Below are 21,443 nucleotides of genomic sequence, written 5' to 3' on the forward strand. Positions count from 1 at the left end.
GCACCTCGGATTTAAGGCATCTCCCATGGCTGTGCCTTTGCACATTCTGTTGGCTCTAGGGTACCTGTGAGTTTTTTATCTGCTGGCTCAAGCTTTCAGTGTGCCACCAGTGTGGGGACACAGAATGGGAGTCCTTGGCCCCTTAGTTTTCTGTTGTTACGGTTCCATGATCTGCAGTCCTTGTAGGCCCAGCTTTTGTGGTCAGAACTTCAAAACTACAGTCCCAGTAAAACCCTTCATTTCCTTGTAGATGCCACCTAGCTACCCAGTGTTTTCCCAAAGAGTTTCTCGTTCATTCAACAGACATTCATGGATGACTCTCTTTATGCTGGACACTGAGGATATGGTAAAGGATGTGAGGATATGGCAAAACAGGTGTGTTCTTTGCCTTTACGGAGCTGTTCTCATTCTCTTTCTGTTCCTGTGATAAAACACTCAGACTGAAAGTGGGGGTGATTACTTGGCTTAAACTTGATCTAATTCACAGTTCCTCAACGAGAGAAGTCGGGGTAGAAACCTGAAGTAAAACAATGGAGGAATGCTGCTTGCTTAGTGGGCTAGGCCCTCCTACATCAACTGAAAATCAAGACATGCTCACAGGCAAGCCTAATCAGGGTAACCTCTCAGTTGAGACTCCCTTCTCTGGTGACTGTAGCCTGTGTCAAGTTGACAGCCAAAACTAACTAGGATTGTAGCTTACAGTCAAGTGGAGAGAATGATACTAGCTAAGTAGCCACCTTGACCCACATGGTTAACAGAGAAATATTTGTATTTTTCACATTGTTTAGGTTTATTTGAAAAAAAGACAATGAGATCACCAGCTATCTGTGTCTGTTCTCTATGTAATAGGGAAGATCTCTAGCATTATTTTGATTCTTAAATTTGACTTTCCAGCCCAATAGAACCACAAAGAAATATGCTGAGTAAAGGTCTCACAGGCCACATGATGACTTTTGTCCACACGTCTGATACTTCTCCTCCAGTAGCTCATTTATCTGTTCTAATGCAAGTGAAAGGGAAAGCTCTAAGCAAGAGACAGAGCCACACTCGAACCCCCCAAGGCATCATTTGGAAGAGAACTCATTGTTAGGGGAGTCAGCAGCCCACTGAGACAGAGCCTTGAGAAGATACTGGCTGAGGGTTTGGTGAAAGGAGTCCCCAACTCTAAAATGACTTAGGGTTCCTATTGCCTTGAAGAGACACCATGGCCACAGTATGACCACTTTCTTATAAAGGAAAACGTTTCATTGTTGCTGGTTTAGAACTCAGTGGTTTGGTCCATTGCCATGATGGTGGGAAGCATGGTGGCAGACAGGCAGATGTGGTGTTGGAGAGGAGCTGAGAGTCCTACATCGAGATCCTCAGGCAGCAGGGAGAGAGAGAGACCCCTGGGCCTGGCTTGGGCATTTGCAACCCCAAAGCCCACCCCCAGTGACACACTTCCTCCAACAAGGCCACACCTCCTAATGCCACTCCCTATGGGGGGTCATTTTCATTCAAACCATCACAATCCCTAAGCCCCATAGCATCTGTTAAACCAGTGAAGGACAGAGCAGCCAGAGGGATGTGCCCTGAACTTCAAGCATGGATGAATATTCTAAAGAGAGTGGCTACCTGTCCCTCCAGGTAGTGAACTAGACAGGGCATTATGAACTAATATACTAGACAGGGCATTATGAACTAATAAATTGAGAAAGACTTTTTCCACAGACTGACAGGGAGAATAGGCTGTACTCCAAAGGACATTTGTCCCTCAATTTTCTGTGACTGAAGTCAGTTAAATTAACAGTTCAATGGTCTGACATGGGCATTCCCATCTCTTTTGGACTCACAGTCCATCAATGTGAAGGACTACTAATGAAGCCCATTTTTGGTGACTGGCATTGACCTCTCTGGACCTAAATATTTTTGTGAAAGCCTACAGTTCTGTGTGGACATCGTGTGTAGACTGCTCTAAGTTCCAAATATACCATTAAGCCAGATGGCATTAGAGTTAGGTAAGTACTTGTTAGTGTTTAAGTCTACGATGGTTGATATAAATGTTTAGGTAGCCAAGCAGAGTGTGGCCTGTGATCCCAGTATGTCAATGGCGGAAGCAGGAGCATCTCAGGCTTGAGGCCAGAGTGAGGTACACACCAAGACCCTGTTTCAAAAAGTAAAACAAGGGGCCAGGGATGTGGCTTAGTTGTAGCATGCTTGCCTCTCAGGCATGATGCCCTGAATTTGGTCCCCAGAATTACAGAAAACAGATGATTTCTACATGTGCCTGTAACTCCAGTACTTGGGAGGGAGAAGTAGGGGGAACAGAAATTCAGGGTCATTTTCAACTACGTAGAAGATGTGAGGTCAGCATGGGCTGCACTAGACTCTGCCTCAAAAACGAAACCAAGGCACGCCAAACTCAATTAGGTAACATGTGACAGACAGTTAAAAGAACAAGTGATGGTGTGGTGCTGTATTGCTCCCAGCCGTGCTGCTACCAAAAGGCTCAGGGTTCTGAGGAGGAGGATAACAGGGTGTATATACTCCAAACTATATGCTTTGCAAAAGATAAAAGATAAAGGCTCTCAGAAATTCAAGAGCAAATGCCACCTACATATAAGTTGCTTCTTTGAGGTAACTTTTCCAGAAAAACAACACAAAACAAGCAAGCTAGCATTCGGGAATCTGGTTTTAGCTGTATCCATAAATGTTCATGGATTAAACAATCCAAGAAGAACAAAATGGCCCAGGTTGTAGGGCTGGATTGAGAAATATATGGTGCCCTATGCTGTTGACTGGGGGTGCTTTGGGCACAGAGATTGATGTGAAGTTGAAGTCACCAGCCGGGAGGAAGATACGAAGAAAGCTGGAGCAACCAGACTGGCAGATTCGCCACAGACTTTCAAACAAAAAGCAGACTCTGGGGGACATCCAGTCGAGAGGGCTGACCCAGCTGGAAGGTATGCCAATTGTGTATTCATCTGTCCACAGAGCCCCCGAATGCATGAAATAGACTTAGGCCAAAATGACAATGAAGTAGGTAATTCAACAAAAATGCTTTGGAGATTTTTGTACCCTCTCCTTTAAAAAGTTTTATTTTGATTGACAAGAGTTGTGAATTTTTTCCTGGGGTTCAGTGTGACATTTCAATATAGGTAGGCATTATGCACTGCCCAAATCAGGGTAATAAGGGCACCATCAATATCTTGCTTCCTGTGATATAAGGAAGAGCTAGATGGAAGATCAATATGGAAACTGAAGTGAGAGAACACTGTAGAACTAGATTGCTAGATTTAGAACTAGTCTCCCGATGTTAGCTCCTAGTAGGCAGCGGTGAAACACTCCACCCAATAATAGCAGGTTGTTCTCCCGTTCACACGGGGTGGGGGTTGGGTGGGGGTGGGGGTGGGGGATCTAACAGAGATCACACAGAACCCTGTAAATCAAACTTTAATGTGTTTGAAGGGATTGGACTCATAGTATATATTCTCATTATAATGGCATGATTAGAAGTTGGTGACAGCAGGGTGAATGGTACACAGCTATAATCTCTGAAGACCTTCAAGAACAAGACAGGAAGATGCAACTTCCAGGATAGCAAGAGCTTTACTAGTGAGACCCTGGCCAAAACCACAAACAAACAAAAGCAATACAAGACAAAAAAAATCTGAAAAAAAACATCTAGTTGGTGAGCTGGTGATTGAGCAGGTAAAAGCTTTTGTTTCAAAGCCTTACAGCCTGAGTTCGATCTTGGGGACACACGTGTTGGAAGTAGAGAACTGACTCCTGGAAATTGTCCTCTGACCTGCACAGACATGCCATGTGTGGCCTATGTACGGCATCCTCCAATGTAACTTAAGAAATTTAAATCAATAACAGAAATTAGGAGAATTCACAAATATGTGGGAATTAAATAGCACACTTCTCAACAATGAATAAGCAAATTACAAGACCACAGGAAGTTACAACATATTTCAAGGTGAAAAGCTGGGGCAACATACAAAATATACGAAATGTGGCTGAAAAAGAAAGGCTTGCCCACGAGCAGTGGACACCATGTTTTAAAAAGGAGAAAGCTGAATGCAGTGGTCCACATCTTCATCCCAGCACTTTGGAAGCTGAGGCAGGAGGATTGCTGTGGGTCAGATGAGATCCTGTTTCAAATTAGCATCAGCAACAAGAGAAGAAATAAATAACAATTAAATACAAACATAAGGTATGAAACAGGGGCTGGAGAGATGGCTCAGAGGCTAAGAACACTGGCAGCTTTACCAGAGGTTCTGAGTTCAGTTCCCAGAAACCACATGGGAATTGAACTCACAACTATCTGTAATGAGATCTGGTGCCCTCTTCTGGCCTGCGGAGATACATTCAGGCAAGCCACTGTATACATAATAAATAATTCTTAAGAACACTGTATACATAATAAATAAATTTTAGAAAAGATATGAAACAGAAAGACTTCATATCAAAATCATGATCTTTCACTCTCCTGAGTGCTGCAGCTGACAAGGGCAGGGACAGCTCTCCCGCTCTTATGACCTCAGGGCCAGCTCACCCACCCTCCCTAGGCATTGATGGGCAGGGCTAGGGGCCTCTCCCCCCACAATGCCAGCTGGTAAGGGGGAGGGTCAGCTCCCTCACCACCACATGGCATATGAGGTGGGTGTGGCCAGCTACACTACTGTCACACCCTGAGGGCTATCTCGCCCTTATGTCTGCCAACAGGGTCAGCTCTGCTGTGCTGCCTAGGTGAGGAGCAGGGCCCACCTTCCAAAGTGCTGCGGTTGGCAAGGGGTGCGATCTGTCACAGGCAGTAAGGGGTGAGGGGTAAGGAGGCATCTCTCCCCACCATGCTGCTGCGTGAAGATGAGTAATGGGGACAACTCTCCCATGCTCACGACTTTGGGGCTGGCTCAATCACACCTCCACCAACAGGCGAGATGCAGGGTCCACTTTCCTGAGTGCTGCGGCTGGTAAGGGGGAGGGCCATCTCCCTCACCCACCACAGGTGGCAGGGGCAAGGAGGGGAAGGCATCTTTCCCTTGTCCTTACCCCACATGGTAGACAAGGCGGGGAGGAATGGCGGCTACCTCACTCTCACAGCTACCTCACCTGTGCCTCTGCCAACAGGGTCAGCTCTATGGTGCTGGCCAGGCGAGGAACAGGGTAGGGCATTTTCTTAATTAGTGATTTATGGGGGAGGGTCAAGCCCATTATGGGTGGTACCATCCCTGGGCTGGGCTGGTGTTTTGGGGTCTACAAGAGAGCAGGCTGGCAGAGTGGTGGTGGCGCACGCCTTTGATCCCAGCGCTCGGGAGGCAGAGACAAGAGGATCTCTATGAGTTCGAGGGAAGCCTGGTCTACAGAAAGAGTTCCAGAATAGCCAGGACTGTTTCACAGAGAAACCCTATCTTGAAAAAATAAAAACAAACAAGTAAACAAAACAAAACAAAACAAAAAAGAGCAGTTTGAGCAAGCCACAAGGAGAAAACAAGTGAGCAGCACCCCTCCATGGTCTCTGCATCAGCTCGTGCCTCCAGGTTCCTGCCCTGTTTGAGCTCCCGTCCCCACTTCCTCTGAGGGTGAACTGTGATGTTGAATCACAAGCTGGATAAACCCTTTTCTCCCTACATTGCTTTGGTCATGGTGTTTCATCACAGCAATAGAAACCCTGATTAAAACAATCGAGGCCAGCCTGGTCTACAGAAAGAGTTCCAGGACAACCTCTAAAACAATACAGAGAAACCCTGTCTCGAAAAGCCAAAACAAAACAAAAAAACAATTTGGTACCAGTGTAGTGGGGCATTGCTGTGACAGACCTGACCATGTTTTAGGGAGGATTATGGAAGGACTTTGGAACGATGGGCTAGAAAAGCCATTGAGTATTGAGATCTCAGTGGAATATTCTATAGGAGCTTGGAAGATAAACAGTACAGAAGCTGGAACCCTGCTTTGTGAAGTTTCAGAGGGAAATTTCAAGACTCTAATAGGACCATTTGCTATTTTGAATTTAGATCCTGTCATTCTGGCCAGCTGGGGTTGAAGGGTCATCATGATTAACAAGAGACCAGCACCACTGAAATGAAATCTTTGAATCACTGGGACTATTGATGATGGTTAACTGGAGCTAAGAAACTAACAGAGATTATAAGATCGGCATCATTGAGGTGAAATCTTCTGGGGAGTTTCCTGAGTGTTAGCACACAGAAGCTGTGTTCCAGAGGTGGCCAGGGTTGTACCGCAAGCTGGCAGCCAAACTTGATATTATAACAGTCACTCAGGTGGTATTAATTTTGAAGACATGAAAGGGTCATGAAGAACAGCTGAGGCTTGGCACTTTGAGAGGCCAGGAAAGACCATTGGTTAAGGTGCAGCCTCGGCAGCAGTTGAAGACCCAGGACTGAAGGGGTCATGAAAAGAAGTTGAGGTTTGCCACCATGAAGATGGATGAGGAGAGACTATTGTGAAAGTGTATCTCAGCTACCGTGGGAGACTCCAGTGTTTTGAAAAAGCCAGTGTTGTAGGATGACCTCCAAGAACAGCAGCAGCAGTGGAGCGGAGACAACCAGAGCCTAGAAGACAAGCTGCGTGTGTGTGCTGCCGAGGGAGGAACCAGAGAAATGACCCAAGCTCCGTGGAGGAGTCCAGAATATTGTGAGTGAATCCCAGATACATTACACTGTTGGAGTTTGGTTTTGCTTTGTTCAGATTGTGAGTGTGATCTGATTCTTCCTTCTTTAATTTATTTTTTTATTTTACAGGATCCCACAGTTGAGAGATTGAATTTTAAGAGTGATTTTAGGGTTCAAAAGAGAATTTGAATTTTAAAAAGACTGAATTTTAAAGTGTTTGAATTTGTAAAGACTGTGGATCTTTTTAAGTTTGTAAAACGTTTTGTGTTATGATACTGATATTGATGTTGCCATCTTGGCGATGAACAAGTAAAAAAAGGGTTGTGACTTAATAGTAATGTGTTTGTGTGTCAAGTTGACAAGGGATCAATTGAACTGGTTAGTTTTCTGTCAACTTGACACAAGCTAGAGTCATCAGAGAGGAGGGAGCCCCAATTGAGAAAATGCCTCCATAAGATAAGACTGTAGGCAAGCCTGTAGGGCATTTTCTCAATTAGTGATCAATGGAGCAGAGCCCAGCCCATTGTCAATGATGGCATCTCTGGGATGGTGGTCCTGGGTTCTATAAGAAGGCAAGTTGAACAAGTCATGGAGATCAAGCCAGTAAGCACCATTATCCATGGCCTCTGCATCAGTGGCTACCTCCAGGTTCCTTCCCTGCTTGGGTTCCTGTTCTGACTTCCTTTGATAGTGAACTATGGTGATGAAGCACAGGCTGAATAAAATCTTTCCTTTCTAAATTGCTTTCGTCATGTTGTTTCATCACAGCAATAGAAACCCTGATTAAGACAACTTCACAACTTCCTGACTGCACTAAAAACCGTAACAAACTGTAGGCTTTATGATATGTGAATTATACCTCAATTGTTAAAAGGTGTTTAAAAAACAATAATGAATCAATAACAATGTAGAAAGGTGGCTAAAATAGTGTTGGTATGGATACAGCTTTGATAAATTGTTTTATTGGAAAACTATTTTGTAAAGAAAATGAATGATGTATTTTTTTTAGAAAATTTCATATATAAATAGAAAGTACAATAAATCATTATTTGCCAGTCACTCAGTTCAACAACTGTCACATTTTAGGAATCTTGTTTCATATTTTTAACTTGTCAGTGGTAGGTAAACTGGAAGCATAGGCATTCTGCTCTGTAGTTACAGGTGCGTATTTAGCATTCTTTTCAGTCATCCACAGAATACCTTCAAAGGATTGTTATTCACTGAAGATGGGAATTGTATGTCTTGTTTACACACTGAGTTCTTTTATCAGGTGGAAATGCTTTCAGATGGAAGTGAGAGGCCCAGTCACGGTGTTGTGCAAACATGAATTTAGTTTTTCTTCATACCAGAATCTGGGGGTAGATACTTTGGTATCGGTTTAGAAGCTCAGCAAGTCATGGCAAATAGCTGAAAGACTCTCTTGGCTTTCTTCCCATAGGGAGGCAAAGCAGCCTCAATATCAGATAAGTAAAGTGCCCCCTAATCATTTCCACTTGTTGAGAACATTTTAAAGTGACATTTTATTTTGTGTAGGTGTATGAGGACTCAGGTCCTACCATGCAGGGTTGAAGTGTATGGCTTGTAGAAATAAGTTCTACCATATGGATCCTGGGAACCAAACGCAGGCTGTCAGACTTGGTGGCAAGCACTTCAGGCCACTGAGGTATGTGGCTAGTCCCCAGATTCCACTTATATTTAAATCTCATTGGCCACTTCTGGGTGAGAAGTAAGGAATTGGAAATTGGATAGAGTGGGTCACAACTAACACTGCCAGGCAGTCCCTGGAATCCAATAGGCTGCATCTCCACAGTCCTGCAGAAACTTCTGCTGCACTCTAAGACCCAAGAACATCCCTTTGCAGGACAAGGCCTCTGTGTTCTGCTGAGAACATGCACCTGAATTTTCTTTGATTAATGAGGTGGATATAGAAAGTTCTAGGCTCTTTCTTCTCTGAATATGAGGTATGTGCCGAGGTGGGCTGTCAGTCAGCTCTAGTCCTTGGAAGAGAATCTCAGTTTGATCCTCAGTGAACATGGACCACAAGCAGGATTAACCTTTGTTATTTAAGCTACTGTCATTTTTTTTAAAAGTTGGTTGTTATTGCATCTGTACTCGGCCTATTTGACTAATGCAGTATCTGTACCATTTTACAAAGAAATCCATAACTATTTTCCCAGTGAAGAATTTTTACAAATGCTCAGTCCCAATGACTTCATCTACAAAACAACTCCTGCTCCTAAGGCCCAGGGAACACAATGAAGATGATGGGGTGGGAAGATTGTAAGAGACAGAGGACCAGGAGTTTGCCGTGAGATTGTGTCTCCTAGTAATGTCAGAAGCTACACCCATAACGTATCACCAATGTAACTGCCCAAACATGATCTGAACAAAGACAACAATATACATGCCCTGTGGGTGGGGGAAAACTCAGCCTCAACCCATTATAAAGAACTACAGAAAACTAAGAAAATGCTGGGAGTGGGAGAAACAGTCTTCATCGGAATGAGCATACCATACTCAATGGTCAGCCCTGAAAATATACATCTGAATAACATTATAGAGACTGAGCAGGTTATATTTACGTTACATATATATATGCATATTTATATATCATAACAATTAATGAAAAAGGAGGCCCTAAGTTTCAAAGAGAGCAAGGTCGGGTATGTGGGAGGTTTTGGAGGGAGCAAATGGAAGGAAGAAATGATATAACCTCAAAAACAAAAGAAACAATCCAGAAAAAGAATATATAAATGTTACTTCTGATCCCATTAAATAGCAAGAGCATGGCTAAAGATATATGATAGCTGCTTGGAAATTAAATCATGTAAAATATGCTTTTTATTAAAATGCAAATCAATACTTCTATATGGTAGACCATTTAGATATTTAAGACAATGGAACCCTGTATAAAAAATATATGGTATTTAAAAAATCTATAACCTAAATGTGCTGTTACGAAAATAAACATACTTATATGTTTAAAATGGAAAATAATTGAATTAAGAAGTCAAAGTAAGTAGAAAATGAACAGCAGAATAAAAGTACAGAGGGAGGAAGTAATTAATGCAGATAAGAGTTGCACATTAATCATGAAGCAAAAAGCCAGCAGGATTGATTAATCAAATCAAGAAGCAGAACTTTAAATCAATAAAAGAAAATAGATGCATCTCTGGAAAGTTTACCTCCCCTGCATTGGGGGAGAAAACAAAGATTCAATATAAGGTATGAGAAGAAGGTGGTGTAAATTGGTGTTCTTCTAGTGGGTGGTTTGACACAACCTCAAGATGTGAAATATATATACCTTGAAGATTTGGTGAATACATAAATGCTAGAGTCAAATGAGGCTCTGAAGTGTGAAAGCTAATGAGAAAACAATGGCTTTCTTGTGAGAAACTTAGCTGACAGGTTCAGGGTGGGAGTTCCGCAGTGGATCTGGCTGGAGGGTGCCTCCTGGTCATTCTGGTCAGTGGGTGAGGCACATGGCTGTGTCCAATCGATGCTATAACCCTATCTCCCTCGTCTTCCCTCTTCTCCCAGGAACGTCTCCTGATTGTTGTCAAACTCAAAGGCCAAAGGCATCACCATAATCCTAGAGCATTTCCAAGTGGATTGGAGCCAGTGACACCCTGGTCACTCACTGTCTCTCTCTCTCTCTCTCTCTCTCTCTCTCTCTCTCTCTCTCTCTCTCTCTCTGTCTGTCTCTCTCTGTCTCTCTCTCTCTCTGTGTGTTTCTCTGTCTCTCTGTCTCTGTCTGTCTCTGTCTCTCTCTCTGCTTCTCTTGGAGACAGCACTTGGCTCATCTTTCTCTTCTGGTGCTGTAATGTATGCCTTCAGAATGCTGGTGTAAATGCCCTCTTCTTTCACAATTTTGGCCTTTAGAGGAACCAGCATGTAGGAAAGAAAGTTGAGGCTCATTCTGTGTTCTACCCTTAGCAAGGGAAGGTTCTTCTCCTCTTCCCCCTCCTCCTTCTCCCCATCCTCTTCATCTTCCTCCTTCACCTCTCCCTCCTTTTCCTCCTCCTCTTCTTTCACTTCCCATTCCACGAATCTTCCCAACTTTGTGTCCTCTCTTTAAAAAACAAAATGACCCACTGAGTTCCCTCCTCCTCCACCAGCACCTTTTCTTTTCTTTTTGGCAGAGCCTTTCTGTGTAGCCTAGAATGACCTTGAACTCAGGATTCTCTTGCATCAGTCTCCCAAGTGTTAGGATGGCATTAAAATTTCTTCTTTAGTGCTTAGAATCTTTGAACATAAAGTACAATAGCATTCATGTTCCCAGTCTAAGTTAAGCTTATGCATTGGAGTTTATAGGCAGAAATGAAGAGCAGACCATCCATCTATGGGTGTTTGCATTTATTCACATACTCACTACAAAACATTCCTTTGCATACTTACTTAGTGCTGGGAACTTTGTTAGAGTCCTGGGATTTGACAGTGAAACCAAAGAGAAGGACCCTTGCTGTCCTGGAAACAACATTTTGAAAGGGAGATAATAAGCAAAATAAGTAGGCTGATTACAAGACTTGTTGAACACCAGTCATCTTTAGAGGAAATAAAAAACAGGCATAGGGATAGTATGCATGATATGGTTTCACTGGCCTCCACCTCACAACCTTCCTGCCTCCAACTCTTGGGTACTTGGATTGCACCTCTGTACTTGACTAGATAAGCTTTTTAAAGATGCATTTTATTAATTCTTTGAGAAATTCTTTCTTACTTAGATTTTTACTATCTTTACTCCCCAGATCCTCTCCCTAATTTCTCTGAGATCCACCCCCTCCACACATCTTTCCAACTTTGTGTCCTCTCTTTAAAAAGCTAAATAACCCCCAAGTCCAATGTGTTCTGTCCATATACTCATGGAGGGGAGCAATCACTGGAGTGTGGAGGACTTACGAGGGATTGCTGGGGGGAAAGTCTTCAACAGAGACATAAACAGAGAAGATTAATGCAGAAACTCATAACTGATTAAAGTGTGGAGAGTGTCAGTGGAGTGCTGAACTAAAAGTGGGACATCACACACACACACACACACACACACACACACACACACACACACACACACACAAGGTTTAGGGGCTATTACAGAAGAGGAAGCAGAAATATTGTAGGAACCAGATGTTGGGAGGACCAGACTGAAACAGTGTCTTGTGGATAGGATTCAACCACAGCATCCGTGAGCTCAAGGCACTTGCTTACAGGAGACCTACCCAAGATCAAGGCAGTCAATATTCTAGCATTGGGTAGGAGGGTCTCACAGGTCATCCCCACCACTCCTCCACCTGAGTTATTGTAGATAGTTGATGGCTTCTGGGAGAGGGAGAGTCAGTTTTCTTTAAGGGTCTAGCCTCTGGAGCTGGGCGGTGGTGGTGCATGCCTTTAATCCCAGCACTTGGGAGGCAGAGGCAGGCGGATCTCTGTGACTTCGAGGCCAAGTTGGACCGACAGCCTCCAAAACAATACAGAGAAACCCTGTCTCGTAAAACAAAACAAAACAAAACAAAACAAAACAAAAGGTCTAGCCTCTGGTAAGTAGATGCAGTTTAAAGTAGAGTAATTAAGGACACCTTTACAGGTGATGGCTGAGTCAAGGTCTGAAGGAGGCAAGTGAGGAATGAGGAATGATGCATTCAAGTTTCTGGGGAGAGACATGAAAAGAAAGTACGTGGGAAACCTTGGAGAAAGCATGGGAAGACCATTTAAGAAAGAAGTTAGGAGATCAGAGTAGTTAGAGCAGGAAGCAGTGAAGGGGAAGGGAATGAGAGATGAGGACAGAGGACAGGGCGGAAGACACTGTCAGACAGAACCATTGTTTGCTGGGAGACCCGAGAGCTACAGAAGCACCTGGAAAGGGAGGGGTGTGATAGTGTGGACACTGATGTAGGGAACAGAGTCTGGGGAGCTCAGACAAATGTGAGAGGCTGGTGAGGAGGCTCCTTCAGGGAACCAAAAGTTCATGACCATGTGGAGGCAACAGAAATGGCCATATATCAGAGAAACTGAAGGTCATGCTGCAGAGGCAGCAGGGGGATGGGGACTTGGAGAGAAAGAGGAATCAGACTCCATCTCTGCTCTGATTTTTCAGACATGGTCTTGTTGTGGAGCCTAGGCGGAGTTCACACTTAATGTTCCTCCTGCCTCAACCTCCCAAGTGCTGGGATTACAGGCAGGTACCTCCCTCCCCAGCTAACATAGCTTTTAATTCACTTTAAATATTTGGTTTTGTTATTGTTAACTCTGTATATGTACACGAGTAAGGTGTCCTTGGAGACCAGAGGAGTTATATCCTTCTGGAGCTAATGCTACAGGTAGTTGTGAGCCACTCAGCGTGGTTACTGGGAACCTAACTTAGGTCCTCTGGAAGAGAAACAGCATTCTTAACTGCTGAGCTGTTTCTCCACCCCTAAAATAACTTTAAACACGGAGAAGCAGCACCTTCTGTAGGACAGCTACAAGGCAGCATCATTCCCTCCATCTCCAAGGTCCCGTGTGAAGTCAGCTCTCAAATCTTTTCCCCAACACTGTTCCAGAGGCTCTGCCTCTGTGCTTGACCCTTAGTGAAAAGGATGACAAGAGAAAGTGAGCCCAGGCTCATCTGAATCTTGCCTCAGCCACTTTGCTCATTCTTCTCAGTGACAGCCACAAATATCACTGTGTAACCTACCGGATGAAAAGCAATATTTAATTAGGGCTGAGAGAGTTAGGAAAGCACACAATGGAAGGTTTTTATTGTGATTGGATATGCAGTGAGCCATTTAAGTCACAGCCCAGTAAGGAACCATTACAAGGTTTAGAAAAATGGGAACAAAGAAGTACGCTTTTGTGCTGAACTGAAGATCTGGGGTTGTGATGAACTAAAAGTTTGACTGCGGTGGATGAAGGCTCTCAGTCCCAAGAAGGCTCAGCTCAGACCAGAGGGAAAGAGGTGGAAGGCAGCTGTGTCCATCAGCAAGATGAGGGTGAGATGGAGATCAGACAGGAGCCTGTTTCCTAAGCTGGTTTGGACAAGAGTGACAGGGAGCTGTAGGTGTTATTTATTTATGTATTTTGTGTTTTATCTCTTTATGGTTAAGAGCCACCATGAGAATTCTTCCTGGGAGGAGAAAGCAGCTTAAATGAAACTTCAGAATGTCTTGTGAGATGTTGGATTATAGAATAAATATGTCTAATAAAACCCCCTGCTGCTCAGCTTCGAGGTTTGGAAATAACTTCAGACTCTTTGGGAAAGGCATTGCTTGCTGCAACTGCTTAAATACCTACTGGGGCACTGTAGTCACACACAGGGCTCTGGGATGAAGATAGCATCATTGCTAAATCCTTGTAGACAGGACCCCTGCCCAGGCCCCTGGGGATGCACAGGTGCCAACTTGGGCTCCTTTTTCTTTCCTTCATCTTGATTTCTTCTCCTCTATTTGAGGAGACCCCTCCTGCTCTCTTGAACATTTGATGTAGCCAAGAAATGTCTCGCTGGGCGGTGGTGGTGTGCGCTTTTAATCCCAGCACTCGGGAGGCAGAGGCAGGCGGATATCTGTGAGTTCGAGGCCAGCCTGGTCTACAGAGTGAGTTCCAGGATAGTCTCCAAAGCAATACAGAGAAACCCTGTCTCGGAAAAAAAAATGTCTCACATACCTGTAATTTCAGTCACCAAGAGGCTGAAGTAGGAAGATTGTGATTTTGAACCTGCCTGGCTATAGCAAGGTCCTGCTTGAAAAAAACAAAACCAGCCAAATAGGCATGGAGTTGGCAGTGCCATGGGGTAGTGTCTGAACATAGTTCCACTGTAAGTAGGTCTTCAGAGTCTCAAAGATAAGAGAACCCAACTCAGTCTGGCTTGAGCAATATGAAAATCATGAGGTTTATGTAGTGGAAAAGTCTAGGCTGGATAGATCTACTGCAAGGCATGACTAGATTGAGACACTGATATGCTATTTAGAGGAATCTGTTGCCTTTACCTTTGACTCTGCCCCAAATAAACACACAGAGGCTTATATTAATCATAAACTGTTTGGCTGATAGCTCAGGCTTCTTATTGGATAGCTCTTTCTTAATTATTAACCCATTTCTATAAATCTATATCTCTATGTGGTCTTGGCTTACCAGAGAATACCTGGGCATCCTACCTTCCTGGTACATGGCATCTTCTTGACTCCACCTACTACCTTTCTCTATCCCTGTTTGGATTTCCCACCTGGCTAAACTTGCCTGTCCATTGGCTGAAATAGTTTTATTCATTAACCAATAATAGAAACATATATTTACAGCATTCAGAAGGACATCCCCCATCACTTCATGGTCATGGCCAAAGGTTTATAAAGCCCTTTGGATTCAGACACACAGGCTTGTTAATTGTGCCTCACCATGAAGGCTGTGGTCCATGGGTGGAACCATCCTGGACAGGGTCAAGTGACACAGTGCCACAGAACCCTCCTGGCTCTTCAGTATCATTCAGGCTCTAAGCTCTTGACCCTTGTTAAAAGCCTAAGCCAGCTGGCCACATTGAGTCCAGACACCCAGCCGGTGAGACAGAGCTGGTCCTTTTAGAGCGTATCTTCTCATCTTACAAACATGGCCAGATGTTTGTCTCTTAGGCTATCTAAGTCCTGTCAAGTGACAAAGTTAACAGTTATAACTGCCACATCCTTCACAAGAGCAAGGACTAATCATAGAAGGAGGAGGTGACCTTACTTTAGAGTGAGACTTTGGACTGTCTCTAGATTGAGCCAAAAAGTTTAGATTTGAGGTAGAAGCTTTTTCAATAGGAAGACAATGGGCTTTCCCTGGAGCATCTTTTCTCTCTCAAGTCTCAGTAACAATCAGCAGCTCAGCAGCTGAGTGCAAAGTCAGAGCCCCGGCACTGATGGTGCTCATCATGGCCACTGTACTTGAAGTTAATCAGGCTCATTTTGCTCTGTTTTATTTTTAATCAGAAAACTTATCATCATGTGACTTCTGACATGGCTTGTTTGATGGCAAGGGTGGACTGACTAAGAAACTGTACTCCTCACTGTCGGGGGATATTTCAAAGCTATGACGCAGGCACCAGCTTCAGTTTCATGTGAGTCTGCCTCTGGAAAAGTGAATCCTTGTTTTAGTAAAAGTGAGACTTCAGCCTGATTAGTGGGGTGCCAGACTGAGGCTTTTGGGGGCTCGCCACAGCAAATGCCAGCCTATAAAGCATTTTTGAACTCAGAATGACTGCCTTTCTTAGAAACTTCCCAACCTGTCATCAGGTAGATTGTGTGTGTATGTGTGCATTCATGTATGCATGTGTCTATGTGGGTCCACTTTCCTACATGTGGGAATGAATGTAGAGGGCAGAGGTCAAGCTTATTAATTTGACATAGGGTCTCTCATGGTTTTGGTGCTTACCATGTAGGCTGCACTGGCTGGCCAGTGAACCCCAGGGGTCCTCCTGTCTCTTTCTGTATAGCTCTGGGATTATAAGTACACACTAGGTCTGGTTGTGTTTGTTGTTTGTTTGTTTCGTTTGCTTTTAATCATGTTTTTTAAAACATTCTATTTAGTTATTTTTTAATTGGCCTACAGTGATTATGCATGCTTTTTATACATTGTAAAATTTTCAAATTAGAGTAAGTCCATGTACTTGAATACTTATCATTTAGGGTAAGAGTAAAGACTTTCCATCATTTTGAAGTACACATTACTTAGTGTTGTGGAATATTAACTAGATGGGATGTGTTACATTTCTCCCATCTAAGCTTGGTATCCTGGTCAACTCTCTTTTCCATTCAACCCTCTCAGCCTTTAAAAACCCCACCATTCTACACCTTCTATGGGACTAATGTTTTCAGACTCCTCATTTGTCTGCCAATATACAGGGTTTGTGTTTCTGTGCCTGGTTTATTCCATTTAACATAAAATCCTCCGGTTCCTATCATGTTGTCGAGAGAAGCAGGCGTGTCTGCTCTTCATCACTTCCACAAAACACCCAAGGTGATCAGTTTTAAGAGGAAAGATTATTGTGGCTCACAGCTTCAGAGTTTCTAGTCCATGGTGACTGGCCTATTGCTTTTGGGCTTGTGAGGAGACAGGATGTCATGGGAAGTACACGAGGAAGGAAGCTGCTTACCTCATGGTATTTGGGAAGTGAGAGAGAAACAGGAAGGGGCCGAGAGCTCAGTATCTCCTTCAAGTCCTAACTCATTTATACCAGGCCCCTTTCCTAAAGGTTCCACAGCCTCTAAGGAGCATCACATGCGTGGACTAAGCCTTGAACACGTTAGCCTTCGAGGAACATTCCAGATCCAACATACAGAAACAGATTTCATCCTTTTATTGCTACTACTCCACTGCACATCTGTGCCGCATTTTCCTTCTCCATTCATCAGTGATGAACCACTAAACCTTATAAGATACGATGGGTCCACCATTCACAAGCATCTTCAACACCATGAGGGTGATACTGACTCTAACAGCCACAACCAACCTTGCTGCTATCTAGGTGCGGCCATGGATCTCATTCTAGCCCATGGGATATGGGGGGAAGCAATGTGTGTGCCCTCTGAGTTATGACCCCACAGGCAGGGCAGCATCTCTTTTCCCACTTCTGCCTTTTATACTGGCCAGGGTGCAGACATGATGCCAGTATCTGAAGCAGACACCTGAGATCACAGAATTGGAGCCACCCAGTGTGGCAGGAGGAGCCTGATTTTTTGAGTCACACAGCCACCCTGCTGACCACTAGCTAGCCTGTTCACGATGGAGAGATTAATACCTAGCTTTTAAATGTCACTCTGATGTTGGGTCTCTTACAGGTGGAGCTGTCGTCCTAATTCACACAGTGCTTTTGTTCTAGCAACTCTTCATTCTCCAGAATCACTCATTCAGTTCAACACAGAAAATACAGATAAGAGTCATCCATCCTGGTCACATGGTCTCAGGGACCTCTCCTCTGGTTGGTCCTTGCCTGTTTAGTGGTTATCCAGTCAGCTGAGTATCCAGAAGTCAAGTCCACTGTTGATTCTCTTTCCTTCCTGGGCCATGGCCTTAGCTTCTTCTATGGAGTCATTTCCACCTCTTGTTTCTCTCTACAGCTCAATGGCTGCAGAATTATTTTTTAAATTTAAATAAATTTAAATTATCTCAGAATGTATTAGATAGGCTCTTCCTTGGGTTGGATGTTTGTAGGGTTGGGAGTAAAGCAGGCATTTGGCAGTCATCTTTTATTCTTCTCAATTGGTGGGTTGCGAGAGGCCTGGTACCTGGTCCAGGGGGCCACCACCGCTGAGCTCCTGGTGATCTCTAAAGACAGAGGCCTGAGCAGGGTAAAGGAGTTTCAATGGCAGAAACTGGGCTTGGGAATAGCCCCATCTGTGTACCCCTGAGTCCACAGTGATGGTCAAGCACTTCCTTCCTTCCTTCCTTCCTTCCTTCCTTCCTTCCTTCCTTTCTTTCTTTTTTCTGAGACAGGGTTTCTCTGTATTGCTTTGGAGGCTGTCCTGGAACTTGCTCTGTAGACAAGGCTGGCCTTGAACTCACAGGGTTCTGCCTGCCTCTACCCCCCCCCCAGTGCTGGGATTAAAGGTGTGTGCTACCAAGGCCCAGCTTGATGGCCAAGCACTTTCTTAATTGGTAGTCCATCTGCCTTGTATCCTGACTCTCAGAGACCCCACACTATCAGGAAGCAGCTTTGAAATTTGCAAGTGATTTATGTTTCATAGAGTAAAAGACCTGCTCTTCCGATACCCTGCTGGAGTAAGGCCTAAAGGACAGGAGAAACCAGAAGGGCCACAGTAACACCAGAATGTACAACCAGCCATTACAGTGTCTTTGTGTGAATTTGTACAATGGAAGTAGACAAAGCCATTAATCACACAGAACATGGGATTCTGTCTTAGTACATTCAGCCTTGGGCTAGGGACAGTGGCTTGTGGGAGCGAGCATGTAGTATGTTTTAACTCCTACTGAATGCCATGGTGATGGTCCACAGCTCATAAATGGATGGAATCCTGTATTTTGTGGCAATTGTGAAATTCTGCCCAGGTTCTGGCTCTTACTGTCATAAGAGAAAGAATGACCAATCTTCTTTGTTGTCCTTTGTTATGCTCTTGACATGTCCCATTGGTCTGCTGTGGGAGACGGTTCAGTGGACGATAGTACTCACTGTGCAACCATGAGAACCGAACTCACCCAGAACCTATGTTAAATAAAAAGCCAGGCTTGACTGAAAATGACTGTAGCCCTAGAAGTCTATGGTGGAGACAGATCCTGGATGCTTGCTGGCCAGCCAGCCTAGGCAGACCACGCAGCCTTCAGTTCAGTGGAAAACCCTGTCTCAGGAGAGTAAGAGTGATAGAAGAAGATATCCAACGTCCTCCTCTGGTTTCAACATGGTGTATACCTGTGCACTCACATGCATTTACACACACACACACACACACACACACACACACACACACACACACACACACAAGTTTGGGTGGAGCTCTGCCTTGGAGTTGGGGGCAGGGGCTTACTCCAAACCCTGGCCAGTCTCAGAAAGCCCAAAAGGGCAGCTCCTTCCCTAGAGATGCCCATGACCAGGCCTGCAGGGTATTTAAACAGCCTGTTAAGGAAAGACTATGTGGTTTTCTGGTTCCTTCTTCCTGTCTTCTAGCCAGAAGATCATTTGGGAGCATTTTACTCATTAAACCTGGACTTTTAATTCTTAATTCAGCTCAGTTTGATTGGCTGTGTTAGAGGAGAGACTTCATATCTGGGTACAGAAGCCTTTCAACACACACACACACACACACACACACACACACACACACACACACGAGAGAGAGAGAGAGAGAGAGAGAGAGAGAGAGAGAGAGAGAGAGAGAGAGAGAGAGAGAGAAATAACATTGGTCAGAAAGGCCTATTTTCTGAAGTAATAGGGCTCAAACGTAGTAAGACAGGGTAATTAGAGTTTAGTCTGCCGACTCTAAAATCCATGGAAGTTGAAAGTAGATTGCACTGGAAAAGCCATTGATATGGCATGAGTGGACACTAGCCCATGTGCTGTGAGGTGTGTGAATGTGTGTGGAGGCTTGTTGTTGGGTAAACTTCCATTTCCTGTGTATTAGAAACCCGTGGCTGCTGCAGTGCTGACTCTGCTCCCTCCTCAACCCTGTGATAACACATTTGGTCCAAATCTAGGTACCACCTTGGCTGGAGTCAGTGATAAGGCTGTGTACGGAAGGCCATAAGCAAAGGAGCTTCTCATCTAGTTGGGAGAGATGGGGGCAGCAGCTACCCAAACCCAGTATCTCACCAGGGTTATAGCACTCTATGTCCCCTGTTCTGGAATGTCATTACCCTGTGCAAACCTCTCACCCTATATGACCCTCAAACTTCTGTGTCCATAGAGAGATTGTATTTCACAGGAGAGAGGGGTCCTAGTGTCTTCTTCCCTTTCTTCTCTTTTCAGAATTACAGAGTCAGGCATCTTGATTGTTGCAAACGGAGATAACCAGAAAGCAGTAGTTCCTAAATAGCTGATATCCATAAGAAAGGGTGCTCAGTGTCCCGCTGAAAGAAATGCAAATCAACACACAGCATCATCTCCACCTTTCAGATTGGAAGAGCAAATGAGAGCGCTGAGAATACTTAGCTTATGCTGGAGAGGCTGGCAGGTGGGGCATGGCTCTTCATCGCCTATGCTGAGAATGCAAGTTGATGCTCCCCTTCAGCAAGCCCATTTTGCATGCATATTAACATCTCACTGTGTACATTATCCACTCTAGCAATTCTATTTCTACAAACGTGTTCTGGAGAAATCCTTGTGTGGGCCGATGAAGATGTATGTGAAAGACTGTTCAAATATATAAATATATTTGCTGTAGGAAAAATATGGACCCAATCTAGGAGACTACCAGCTAGGGTGACCAATTGGACAGGTTTCTAGGGTAGTGGTTCTTAACCTGTAGGTTGCGACCCTTTGAGGGAGTCGAATAACCTTTTTATAAAGGTTGCCTAAGACCTTCTGTATAACAGATATTCACATTGCAATTCATAGCAGTAGAAAATTTACAGTTATGAAGTAGCAATGAAAATAATTTTATGGTTGGGGTCACCACAGCATGAAGGACCATATCAAGGGGTCATAGCATTAGGAAGATTGATAACACTGTTCTAGAGTGAAGACTACCAGCCAGAGTGACCAAATAAGTGGTAGTCTAGCTCTCCTCTTTCTGTCTCTCCTGTAGAAAGATGTTCTCATACTGTGGTGTGCTTCCAAATCACCTGGAGAGGATGTCCTTGCAAACATAGTGCTTGCTCTAGAGGGAAGAAGAGAGTTTATTTTGAGCCACATATGAGTGACCGTGGCCCAGGAAATGGATTCAATTTGCCCTCATGACCTTTACTGCTGTGGGAAATTACATGCATTTTCCTTAGCCACAGAAGAAAATAAAGTTATACATCAATGCATTTAGCAGAAACCCTTGGTCAGGATATCAGACAGACAAGTCACAGCCAAGCAGAGAGTTTTCTGTATGCGTCTCCGATGCCATCTGAAGACATTCTTACTTTGGGGTTGGTGGAAGCTAAAGGTTTGTTAAATGGACACATTGAAAAGGCTGTTATCTGATAATCAAAAGGAAAACTAAACATCAAGAGAACAAAGAACACCATTAAAAACTTGGGTATGGAACTAAACAGGGAGTTTTCAAAAGGTTTAGTACAAATGGCTGAGCAACACTGCTAAAATGTTCAACATCCTTAGCCATCAGGGAAATGCAAATTAAAACTATTTCGAGATTTCATTTTACCCCATTCAAAATGGCTAAGATAAACCAGAACAAACCCAAATGACAACAAATGCTGCTGTGCATGGGG

At 44.1% G+C, this 21,443-nt stretch overlaps 1 long non-coding RNA gene across 1 annotated transcript; it reads left to right on the forward strand.

Moving 5' to 3' along the window:
• Window positions 1-6,019: 6,019 nt before the first annotated feature.
• On the forward strand, window positions 6,020-6,949 carry LOC110341817. Its single transcript, XR_002383821.2, has 2 exons — window positions 6,020-6,639; window positions 6,747-6,949. It is a non-coding gene; the product is annotated as an uncharacterized LOC110341817 (long non-coding RNA).
• The last annotated feature ends 14,494 nt before the right edge of the window (window positions 6,950-21,443 follow it).

Source organism: Mesocricetus auratus, unplaced genomic scaffold, assembly GCF_017639785.1.
Source record: "Mesocricetus auratus isolate SY011 unplaced genomic scaffold, BCM_Maur_2.0 Super-Scaffold_4256, whole genome shotgun sequence".
NCBI classification, from domain to species: domain Eukaryota; kingdom Metazoa; phylum Chordata; class Mammalia; order Rodentia; family Cricetidae; genus Mesocricetus; species Mesocricetus auratus.